The sequence below is a fragment of the Corylus avellana genome, chromosome 11 (genome assembly GCF_965113065.1).
Source record: "Corylus avellana chromosome 11, dhCorAvel1.hap1.2, whole genome shotgun sequence".
Classification (NCBI taxonomy): domain Eukaryota; kingdom Viridiplantae; phylum Streptophyta; class Magnoliopsida; order Fagales; family Betulaceae; genus Corylus; species Corylus avellana.
Genome location: NC_142500.1, coordinates 17,128,477 through 17,140,266, shown reverse-complemented (window position 1 = coordinate 17,140,266; position 11,790 = coordinate 17,128,477). Strand labels below are relative to the sequence as shown.

At 35.4% G+C, this 11,790-nt stretch overlaps 1 pseudogene; it reads left to right on the top strand.

Annotated features, from left to right (window-relative positions):
- Positions 1-6,294: 6,294 nt before the first annotated feature.
- On the top strand, positions 6,295-11,123 carry LOC132165877 (uncharacterized; annotated as a pseudogene).
- The last annotated feature ends 667 nt before the right edge of the window (positions 11,124-11,790 follow it).

The following is an 11,790-nucleotide window of genomic DNA, read 5'->3' as shown; positions in this document are numbered from 1 at the left end:
TGATAATTCTCAAGAAAATCCATTAGATGAGATGACAACCATAAGTGCTAAAGCATAAAAAAGAAGCAAGGTTATAAGGGAAAGCGTCTAATCAAAAGTTGTACTAAAATAACTAAAAAGAAGAAGAAAAGTATCAACAATCATCCCCCACAAACAAATCAGTATATACATGTAATAGTTTTGCAACTTTATATTATGTTTCACATTTATACATTTAACTTGTTTAATATGAGTTTCATTTATTAATTAGTGTGTAACTAAAATAGGGCCAGTGTACTACTTCATCGATGCATGGAGCTAATAGTTTTAATCCTTTGTCATATCGTTATTTAGACCAGGTATCAATATTTTAGCTTTTTGTCTTATGTTTTTTTTTTTTTTTTCATCTCAATTGATTTTATTTGAAGAAATTGTATACAATTATTGATCAATAAAATATGACATAAGTTTTGTACGTGCCTCATTCTACAAGTGCTAATGACCCTTGTAATATTTACCCTTTATCACTACAACAGGTACTATTCTATTAAATTTTTATTTAAGGCATATATAATGTTAGTGCTAATAACTATTGTAATTATTTCTCATTGCTAGCAAAATTGCAGGATACCGAGAGTAATTCAAGTCTCCTTACAAGTTCGAACATCCATGATATGACTTTGCGGAATTTTTTTTCCTAACCATTAGTTGGTGTTGTTAAGTTTGTTTTGCACTTTCTTTTATACAATGCTTCGATGTCAGTGTAGAGCTCTTTTTGTAATTTGGAATAGATTGCAACATGGGTAGAGCTTTTATTTTATGGAATTATAAGATTTTATTCTAATTGTGATTTTAAAAATTACAATTAGTTACTAACAATTTGATCTAGTTTGTTTTGCACTTTCTTTTGTATAATGCTTTGATCTAACCGAATTTTTACAATGGAATAAAATGCAACTGCACTTTTGAGAGAAACATAACATTTAGGAAAAATTACAGTTAACCCCCCTAAAGTTGACAGCGCTTTTAATTCGAACATCAAAGTTTCAATTTTTGCAATCCACATCAAAGTTTCAATTTTTGCAATCCACCCCTACAAAGTTCCAATTTTTTTCAATTCGACCAATATTATCCCAAAATTCTCATATTGCCCCTAATTTTTATTTTTAATTTTATATTTTTTATTAAAAAAAAAATTTGGGGGTACAAAAATGGCCAGATGGCCAAAGGGGTGGCTATGGACACCCAGAATTTTTTAAAATAAAAAATAAAAAATAAAAAGTCTGGGCAATATGAGAAGTTTTGGATACATTTAGTCAAATTGCAAAAATTTGGAACTTTGAGGGGGTAAATTGCAAAAATTGAAACTTTGATGTTCGAATTGAAAAACGCTGTCAACTTTGAGGGGGTAAACTGTAATTTTCCTTTTAACATTTACAAACATTACAACTACTAACAAAGCATTGTAATAATTGTACATACAATCTACACTTTGTCAAGATAGCATCTCCAAGCTTTTGGCCGGATGTCCATGGTTCAATTCCAAGGCGTGCACCAAAATAGAATGCAACAGCAAGCAACCAATAATCACTGCGAAATGCAACCAGTGATATGCAGTCCTTTTCTTGCATCCCATCCCTAGCAAAGTTAATACCCAATCTTGGCTCATGAAGCTCTGGAGGCACTTTCTCAACAGGTAGAATAACTTCCCATGTCACATTTGGAAGTGTATATAGACACAAGTTCTCCTTCTCTGAAAGTACAACATGATGAGTACACTAAAAAAAAACTTCTCCAACTACCAATGTAATCAAACTCATATCCGTGTTTTCTACTCAAAGTGTGGAAGGGGGAAGATTCTATTTCAATGTGAAGAAGACACTTAAGACTTGCAACAATCAGTTTTCCAGTATTTTCTAGCCTCCTAGCCAGCTTTATTGCAGCCGCTTAAACTTAAAACAAACAACCCTCTAGGACTTAAAAAAATAAATAAATTCCTTGGTCAAAAACTTAAACGAATCAACTCTTTAATGCCCATTTGCGATAAATGCCAATCTAATGCTAGTGTTACCACTAGTGTGCTCAATGAGGACAGTCTTTTCGCTTCATTCAAGCATATCAGGAATGAAGCTATGTTAGTTAACGGTTCAATTATATGGCAACATATATATCTAGCAATTTGATAATATCCATTTAATATAATCAACTTGATTTCCTTAAAGGAAAAGGAAAAACAGGCAATGATAATGAGGGTTAACATGTAATTAAAATGTATATAGGATGTGTAATGGAACTTGTATAACAGACAAAAGCGCATAGCTTCCATCACAAAGACAATTTTATGTGTAGGGTGGGATGGGTTGCAGTTTTTCTAGAACAAGAGAGGCAAAGTTGAATTTGTATGAACAATATGGGGAATTTTATGCAAATGTATTAGGCTGAACCAAAGATTCTCAAGGAAATCCTTTAGTTGCTAGATCACAATAATATTAAGCAAAACACAATCAATATAAAAGAATAACGAGTTATTTTTGCCTGTCTTTACCACAAGAACAGGGTTCCATCATCTCAAGCTTCGCAGCGATACCGGCTAGACAACCATCAACAATATTGTTGATATATACCATTGGTGTATTGCCTATCAACTGCACAAGCCATAAATTACGATTAGTAAGATTGAATTTGAGAAAAAGCAACATGAAAAAGAATTAGTTCTAATGATAACGTAATACTTCAGAAACATCTTTCTTAATTGCACACTTGTCCTCCATGCTATCTTTTCAGAAAATCTGCAAGCCCAAAAAAGAAAAATGCGAGTGAGAGAAAACTTTGAAAATGTGAAGTAGCAATCTTACATATTACAAGAAATGATTGAGCGTGCATTTAACAAACACAAAACATACACTTAAAGCAAGATATCAAAGGCAAAACTTGAAATTCTCAATATCATGTAAAACTAAAATAGACACAGCAGAAAAGTGGATCATAGCAATGTTATTTCAATCACCCAACAGATATTCTTTACAATTCCAGAATCTACTACCCAAAATAGGCTAGAAATATGCAGATTTCTTACACAAGATATTTTTCCTTCACGCCAAAAGAACACAAAATTAGTAATCAATAAACAGGAAGCCAAAAGAAAAAAAAAAAAAAAAAAAAAAAAAAAAAAAACAAAAGAAATGTCAAAGTAAAAATTTGAAACACCCTAACAATGCAGATTTTCAAATGAATAACCAAATGCCAAAAGCCTTTACTTTAAAATTAAACATCAAACTACAAAAACAGGGGCACAAAACAGAGAAATGGCTAAGATTTTTGAAATATTCAAAGTTCTTCTTATAAGAAATTCAAGTACCGGTGAAGATGTTGACAGGAGGCCTTCGAAATAAGGGTTTGAGGCGTCCACCTTATACTGGAAGTCCATCAGGCAATGCTTCATCCGTCAGGCAAGCCTCAGACAGTGCTTCTTCCAAGATTGAGCAATCCTCTTCTTCTGTAACGGCCAGGACTACAATTAGTCCTCATGCTCGCAATTGAGAGCCGCGGAATCAGAAAGTGATTTTAAAACAAAGTAAAGAGCTAAGCCCCAAAGCCCCAGTCTCTGATTTTGATAATGATGATTCAGAGGAAACTCACAGCAGACTATTAGGTAAAAAAAAAAAAAAAAAAAAAAAAAGAGAGAGAGAAGATGGGATGGAAGGGAGGTAACGGGATTAATTTTCGTTTGTTTTTTTTTTTTGGTCGGCGTTAGTGTAATTAATGAGTAGCTCGCCCGGGGCATATATGTGGTTTGGTTTACGGCATGGAAGCCGAAACCGTAACACGTCACTAATTAAATTTTTAATTTTTAATTTTTTTTAGGGTTAAATACTAAATTAGTCCCTAGGGTTTCACAACTTTATTTTTTCCCCCCTGGGTTTTCATTTTTATCACAGGAGGTCCCTGTGGTTTTGATAAGTGACCAAATTAGTCCATCCGTTAGTTGACCGTTAGTTGACCGTTAAACTGGACACGTGGACCAATCAGACGTCGACACGTGGCACATATATTAATTTTTTTTTTTAATTTTTTTTTAATTAAAAAAATGTTTTTTTTTAAAAAAAAAATTAAAAAAAAAAAAGAAAAATCGTAAAAAACTGGGGGTGGCTCGGCCACCCCCTTGGCAATTTGGGGGTGGCTCGGCCACCCCCTTTGGCCATGGGGGTGGCCAGGCCACCCCCATCTGGCCGGATGGGGGTGGCCGAGCCACCCCCTGGGCACCAGGGGGTGGCTCGGCCACCCCCTTGGGCCCCAAGGGGGTGGCCGAAACCACCCCCGGTTCCCACTGGGGGTGGCTCGGCCACCCCCATGGAGCCTTGGGGGTGGCCGAAACCACCATTCCCAAGGGGGTGGCTCGGCCACCCCCTGGTGCCCAGGGGGTGGCTCGGCCACCCCCATCCGGCCAGATGGGGGTGGCCTGGCCACCCCCATGGCCAAAGGGGGTGGCCGAGCCACCCCCAAATTGCCAAGGGGGTGGCTCGGCCACCCCCAGTTTTTTACGATTTTTCTTTTTTTTTTCTTTTTTTTTAATATATTTTTTTTAATTTTTTTTTTTAAAAAAAACATTTTTTTTAATTAAAAAAAAATTAAAAAAAAATTAATATATGTGCCACGTGTCGACGTCTGATTGGTCCACGTGTCCAGTTTAACGGTCAACTAACGGTCAACTAACGGATGGACTAATTTGGTCACTTATCAAAACCACAGGGACCTCCTGTGATAAAAATGAAAACCTAGGGGGGAAAAAATAAAGTTGTGAAACCCTAGGGACTAATTTAGTATTTAACCCTTTTTTTTATTCATGAGTTTCTTTAAAGAATAAAGAAAAAATGAAAAATAAAATAAAATCGGTGACGTGTTACTTGAATTTTAAAGAAGAAAGAAAAAAAAATTAAAATTCATTTTGTGTTATATAAAGAATTATAAAGAATTGTGCTTTATAAGGAATTATAAAAAATTCTAAATTAATTATTCATTTTTTCTAATAAAATAAACATTTGGCATACGTTACGTAGTCGTAATATTTAAAAAATCTCCGTCGTCCCAACTGTGAACAGTTGTGGCTACAATAAAATTTTCAGTTATTCACCTCAACTTCCTGGTTGAAGTTTAAGGCAATTATGACACTAAATTGACATAAAAAGAAAAAAGTTCGGACACGATGAAAAATCACCCTCCAAAATATTAAAAAAACTCCTTTATTGGATGTCATTAAGATCGTTTTCAAAATCATGATTCTAACCAAGCAAATTACATGTTGATCTTAGATCAAGGATAATGATAGTGAAAATAATGATATTATCTGTTCATATAGTACAGTTTACACACTGTAGTTGGTTAAAATTGTCACATTAATATTGTGAGTTATTTATAAAATAAAAATATAGTATAAAACATTAATTATTCATATATATTACATTTGGTAAATGTACAATCCTCATCGAATTCGATAAACACGGTAGGAACTCAACAACTTTTTTGCTTGTGGGCAAGGTTTGCAAATATTTGACGTCATAAATAGGATTTCAAGTTAAGATTTATATGTTTTTGACCTCTATAATCTTTTAGCTTCGGTTATGATCTTTCAGAATTTTTTTTTTTTTTTTTTTTTTAATGATTATAAAGAACTCGTATGCTCTTGACTATACTATCAATGAAATCATAATGAATTTCCCTTAAAAAAGAAAAAAAAAAAAAAAAAACAATTTTTTTACTAAAATAACTAAAGAGATGTAAATAATTTTTCACCCAAATTTATTACAAGACTAATTAAAATAACCTTTAGCTGATCTAATCCAATGTGAATCCACTAATTGCTTTTCAAATCTAACCAAAAAGTCTGTGCATTATGAACCTTGACAGTTGACGGTCTATTTTAATAGTCAACTTCAAAGGAAGAGCAAGCGACTTGTTGGTCGGTGACAAAGACAAACCTGGTTTCCTTGCCGTGAGACTGAAAAGGGGACTACATTAAATTACTGCTCATCTTAGAAAGCTAGCCTAAGAGAGAAAGTATGTTCTACCATCTATTATTTATTTTTTTAACGAGGTGTGATACAGTCATAACTTAAACTTAACTTTGGCCTAATTTTTAGACTAAATTTCTCTTTCTCTCTCTAGTTTAAGGCTCTCTCACTCTTCTACATGCAATTTTTTTTTTTTTACACTTACAGAAAAGTTAGGCTAAAGTTGAGTTTAAATTGTGCCTTTATCATTTTCCTTTTCTAACACTCCCCGGCTGTCTCCCACTCTATGCTTCAATCATAAAAAAACATGACACGTAAAAGTCCAAAGGCAGGCATGGCAGCAAATCCCAAGCCTCCTCTTCTTTTCCTTCACGTTATTGTCTTGCTCTCCATACTTTCATTGCCAATCAAAGCATCACCAGAAACACAAGCAGAAGCTCTTGTCAAATGGAAAAACACCCCTCCCCCTCCTCTCACTTCATGGTCCCACACCAACCTCAACAACCTTTGCAACTGGACAAGCATTGTCTGTGACCCAACCGGAACAGCATCTGAGATAAACCTCAATGGAACACTGCCAAAGCTCATTGGAACACTGGCCCACTTCAACTTCACTCCATTCCTTAACCTCACCCGCTTCGACCTCAACCACAACAATCTCATTAGGCCAATACCATCGGAGATAGGCCCGCTAACGGAGCTTCAATACGTGAGTCTTCTCCACAACTCTCTCAATGGAAAAATCCCATATCAGATTACCAATCTTCAAAAGGTATGTTACTTAGACCTTGATCAAACCTCTTACTAAATCCTGACTGGTCTAAGTTTTCTGCCATGCCTTTGTTGACCCAACTTGCCTTTAATGACAATTATGGACTCACTTCAAAGTTCTTAGGATTTATACTTGATTGTCACAAGTTGACCTTCATGGATTTGTCCCATAATAAGTTCAATGGAACAATACCATAATCTTTATTTACCAATCTGGGCAATCTTGAATACATTATTCTTACTGATAATTCATTCCAAGGACCATTGTCACCAAAAATTTCCCACAATTTCAAGCTCAAAGATCTTCGTTTAGGACAAAACCATTTCAGTGGCCTTATTCCCGAGGATATTGGAGTATTGTTCAATCTTCGAACTATAAGCTTGTATAACAATTCATTGGAAGGGAGAATTCCTTCTTGAATAGGCTAGTTCAAGGTCCTCTCGAGACTCTCTCTAAGAATAAATAGCTTCAATTCAACAATTCCTTCTGAGCTTGGGTTTTGTACAAACCTCACCATCTTCTCCCTGTATACAAATTCATTCACGGGAGAAATTCCATGGGAAATAAGCCTATTAACAAAGCTTCAATATCTTTATCTATTTAATAATAGTCTTTCTCAATGGCGAAGCCAAGAATTGATTTTAGTAGGGGCGACATTAAAATAATAAAATAATATTTTATTTTTTATAACATAAAAAAATGATAAATACAATTTAAAATAAAAATATTTCATAACACAATATAAAAAATTTATTCTTCATGAAGCTTATATGACTATCATTTATTTGATACTTTTTCTTCTTTTTGTCAACTGAAATTCACTGTCCTCCAAAAATCAACCTGATAAATTAGAAACTCACTTTTCTTCTATCTGACTAAGAAATTAGATTTTTTTTTTTTCTAATTATACTAAGAAATAGTTGATTGATATGTTAGTTGACTAGTATATTCTTACAAAACGATGAAAAGTCTAGAGACTTAATAACTTATGAGCATGTTTGAAATTACATAGAAAAATAGAACTGTCTCTAAAATTTTGTTAAAAAAAAAATTCCATTGAAAAACTTTAAGGGTTGCATTTGGATCCCCTTCGGTCCGTTTGGACTGGAGGGGATCCGGTCCTTGTTATTGTAGGGGCATAATTGTCTCCAAAATTTTGGTACCATGTCTTAAGTGTTTTTTTTTTTTTCTTTCTTTCTTTTTACTATTACTAATGTTTTGTAATAAAATGAAAAAAAAAAAAAAATGCATTTAGAAGCAAAAATGGATAAAAAAAAAAAAAAAGGAAGACATGTAGTGATTTTTTTATTTCATTATAGCAAAATAAATGGTTAATGTGATTTTTATTATCAAAAAAAAAAAAAAATGCATAACAAACTTTAGTAGGTGTTCGGGTGCATGGGGATACAATCCATTAAGACAATTTTGTACCTGAGTTTACTTATATAATTGACAAAAACCCAATAAAAAATAGCTAAAAAAAAAAAAAGGTAATTGAAGCCTGCTTTACTTGCCCCACGTAGAGACTACAAATTGCTTTTCTTTCTCAAGCCACAAGCCACCTCACCTATACCTCTCATCAATCAACACCTCAGCATGTAATTAATGCTTCCACCGACTCAACTTTGGCACTTTTTCAATTCTTGGTCCTCTAGATTTTTCTCTGGGCCTCCATACAAACACAAACCAGAAGAGGTGAAGAAAATAAAATTTTACTTTGCGGCCTGCGCCTTCATGCTGAACAAACAAAAACCAGCAGGGGTGAACCACGAAAGGAGGAGGAGGAGGAGGGGGGCTTGAGAAAAAAATTTAAAAACGACCTTATAAATTATTTTTTTTTTTCAAAATTTTTGCAGGGGCGGGCGCTCGTAGACCCGCCACTAGCCTTTCTGGCTCAATTCCATCGGAAATAGGCCTATTCACAAAGCTCCAATATCTTTATCTCTCTGAAAACCAGCTCTCTGGTCCGATTCCAGTAGAGCTTGGAAAGTTGACTCAACTGCAGGCTTTACAGCTGGCCTCCAATGAATTGTCCGGGGAAATTCCACTGGAAATAGGCCTATTGACAAATCTTTTAATTCTTTTTCTGTTTAATAATAGTATTTCTGGCTCAATTCCTCCCGAGATTGGGAACTTGAAAGATTTGGAGTTATTAGACCTTTCAGAGAACCAGCTCTCTGGTCCAATTCCAATAGAGCTTGGAAAGTTGACTCAACTACAGGATTTAGAGCTAGGCTCCAACGAATTGTCCGGGGAAATTCCATTGGAAATAGGCCTATTGACAAATCTCGCAATTCTTTCTTTGTTTAATAATAGCCTTTCTGGCTCAATTCCTCCCGAGATTGGGAACTTGAATGATTTGGAGGTATTAGGCCATTTAGAAAACCAGCTCTCTGGTCCAATTCCAGTGAGCTTGGAAAGTTGACTCAACTGCATGCTTTATATTTGGCCTACAACGAATTGTCCAAGGAAATTCCAACTGTACTTGGAAATCTAAGGCTGCTATTCTCGCTTAGTTTGAGCTGGAACCATTTGACAGGAGAGATTCCTCGGAATCTAGTCAACTGTACAAGCTCAACTGTACCTGAGAATTGTGAAAGCTTATTGAACAAAGACTTGACAAACGACTACGTGCACATGGTGGACCTCAGTAGCAATAGACTCTCAGGAAATATTCCTCAAGACCTTGCAAGGCTTTCATCATTGAAGAGTCTTAATCTATCACATAACCAACTTTCAAGGGAATTTTCATCATCATTTTCCTGCATGGTTAGTCTAAACAACATCTCTATCGATTTTTCCTACAACAATTTAATAGGTCCGTTCCCAACTAGTTCTATTTTCAAAGATGCACCTACAACAACTTATGTAGGAAACTCAGGTTTGTGTGGAGATGCAAAAGAACTAACTCCTTGTTACACACAATATTCCAGAATGAAAAAGCATTCTAATACGTCTCTATTAGTTGTCCTCATTCCTATTTGCGGCCTATTAGTACTACTTAATTGCAGCCATTGTTGGTGGACTCATAATATGTTACCGGACGACCAAATTCCTGGAGCAAGAAAGCAAAGCAATTTTAGAGCGTGAGGAGAAGGCTGAGTCACTAATATGGGGAAAAGATAGTAAATTCATATTCAAGGATATTGTGAAGGCCACTAAAAACTTCCATGAGAATTATTGTACTGGAAAAGGAGGATTTGGAAGCGTTTACATAGCAGCATTGCCGACAGGTCAAATTGTTGCAGTTAAAAGATTTAACATGTCACAATCCAGTGGCATCTTAGTTGCCAATCACTAGAGTTTTGAGAATGAGATTCGCATGCTGATAGAAGTTAGGCACCGCAATATCATTAAGCTTTATGGGTTCCGTGCCACTCGATGGTGCATGTACTTGGTTTATGAATATGTGGAGAAATGTAGTTTGGGAAATGTATTGTATGGGGTGGGAGGGAAAGCAGAACTGGATTAGAGAAGAAGGCTGAAAATCGTGTAAGGCGTGGCTCATGCAATTGCATACTTGCACCATGATTGCACTCCCCCAATTATGCACCGAGACATAACTGTGAACAACATATTGTTGGAGTTAGAGTTCAAACCATGACTCTCAGATTTTGGCATTGCAAGATTGTTGAGTTCATAAACAACAACAGTTGCTGGGTCTTATGGTTACATGGCTCCAGAAAAGCTAACAATATTCTAGTCTTTGCAGGCTTATACTGCTCATCTAAGGTACTTGTCTTAGGATGGACTGACTACTTTCCTTTATATATTAATTATTAAAACCTAAAAAAAGTACAATTTTTTGTTTTATATATATATAGTACAATTTAATGCCTAAAAAAAGTTCCCTTGATAGAAGAATGGGCTTCTCATATTAGGAAGTGTTTATCTTATCTTGTAGCCAATGTATGAGTTTTCATGCTAATATTCTATCATTAAACGGATGTTGGTTTTGTTTTATGGATGTCCAGAACTCGCATTCATGATGAGGATAACAGATAAATATGATGTTTATAGCTTTGGTGTAGTGGCATTAGAAGTTATGATGGGAAGACACCCATGAGAGCTCCTATCTTCTTTGTCATCATTCAAATCAACAACAACGCCAATTTTAGACAGTACAGAATTTCCTCTAAAGGATGTTCTGGACCAAGAACTCCCACAACCCACAGGCCAAATCGTGCAAGAGTTGGCATTTGTGGTGACTATAGGCTTACAATGTGTGAGTGACATGCCAGAGCCACGACCTACCATGCATTTTGTGGCACAAGAATAATCAGCTCGAATTCAAGCTTGCAATTCTTACCCGATCAACAAGATGACCATTATAATTTAGCAAGCTCACAAGCCTTAAGAAATAGAACAAATTGGCATTGTAGGTGTGTTCTGATTTGGATGTAGAGCTGTAGCGAGGTCTAGAATGTATTGTGCAAAATTTTCCCCCCCCCATTCTAGTAGAATCTAGTAAATGAAAATGTTGGACCTTGAGGCCGCATGTATACAAATATGCTCGTTTGTTATATAATGCTTTTTTATTTTTGTTTGAAAAAGTATTTGGATCATGAGAAATATCCCTATATATTATATTATGATTTCATTAAAAACACTTCTAATCCGTTAATCTCTTCAATCTACCCAAAGATTTTTTCTTCTACCTATTCCCTCCCTTTCCTTCTCAGAAAGTACACAACTTCCTAACCCATTTTCCCTCTAGTCAAGCACATCCCATTTTTTTTCCCCCTTGACACTGGCTTTTCTTTACTAACCATATGAGCTAAAGAGTCTCATATTACTTTTTTTTTCTATGGCTGCTCACAATCTGACTTCTGACTAAGTGGAAATGTTGCAAAAGTTTACATATGGAATTTTTGGCTTCCCAGCCAGGATGGTTCCTGGAAATAAAGAATGCACAAGTACTCGATATGGCTGCTAGTAGGGACACCTCAATTAATTTGCATTTCCTCTAGTGGCAATCAATTAACAAGTGACCACCAATCATGTGTTTGGCAAACAACATCTATTGCCATG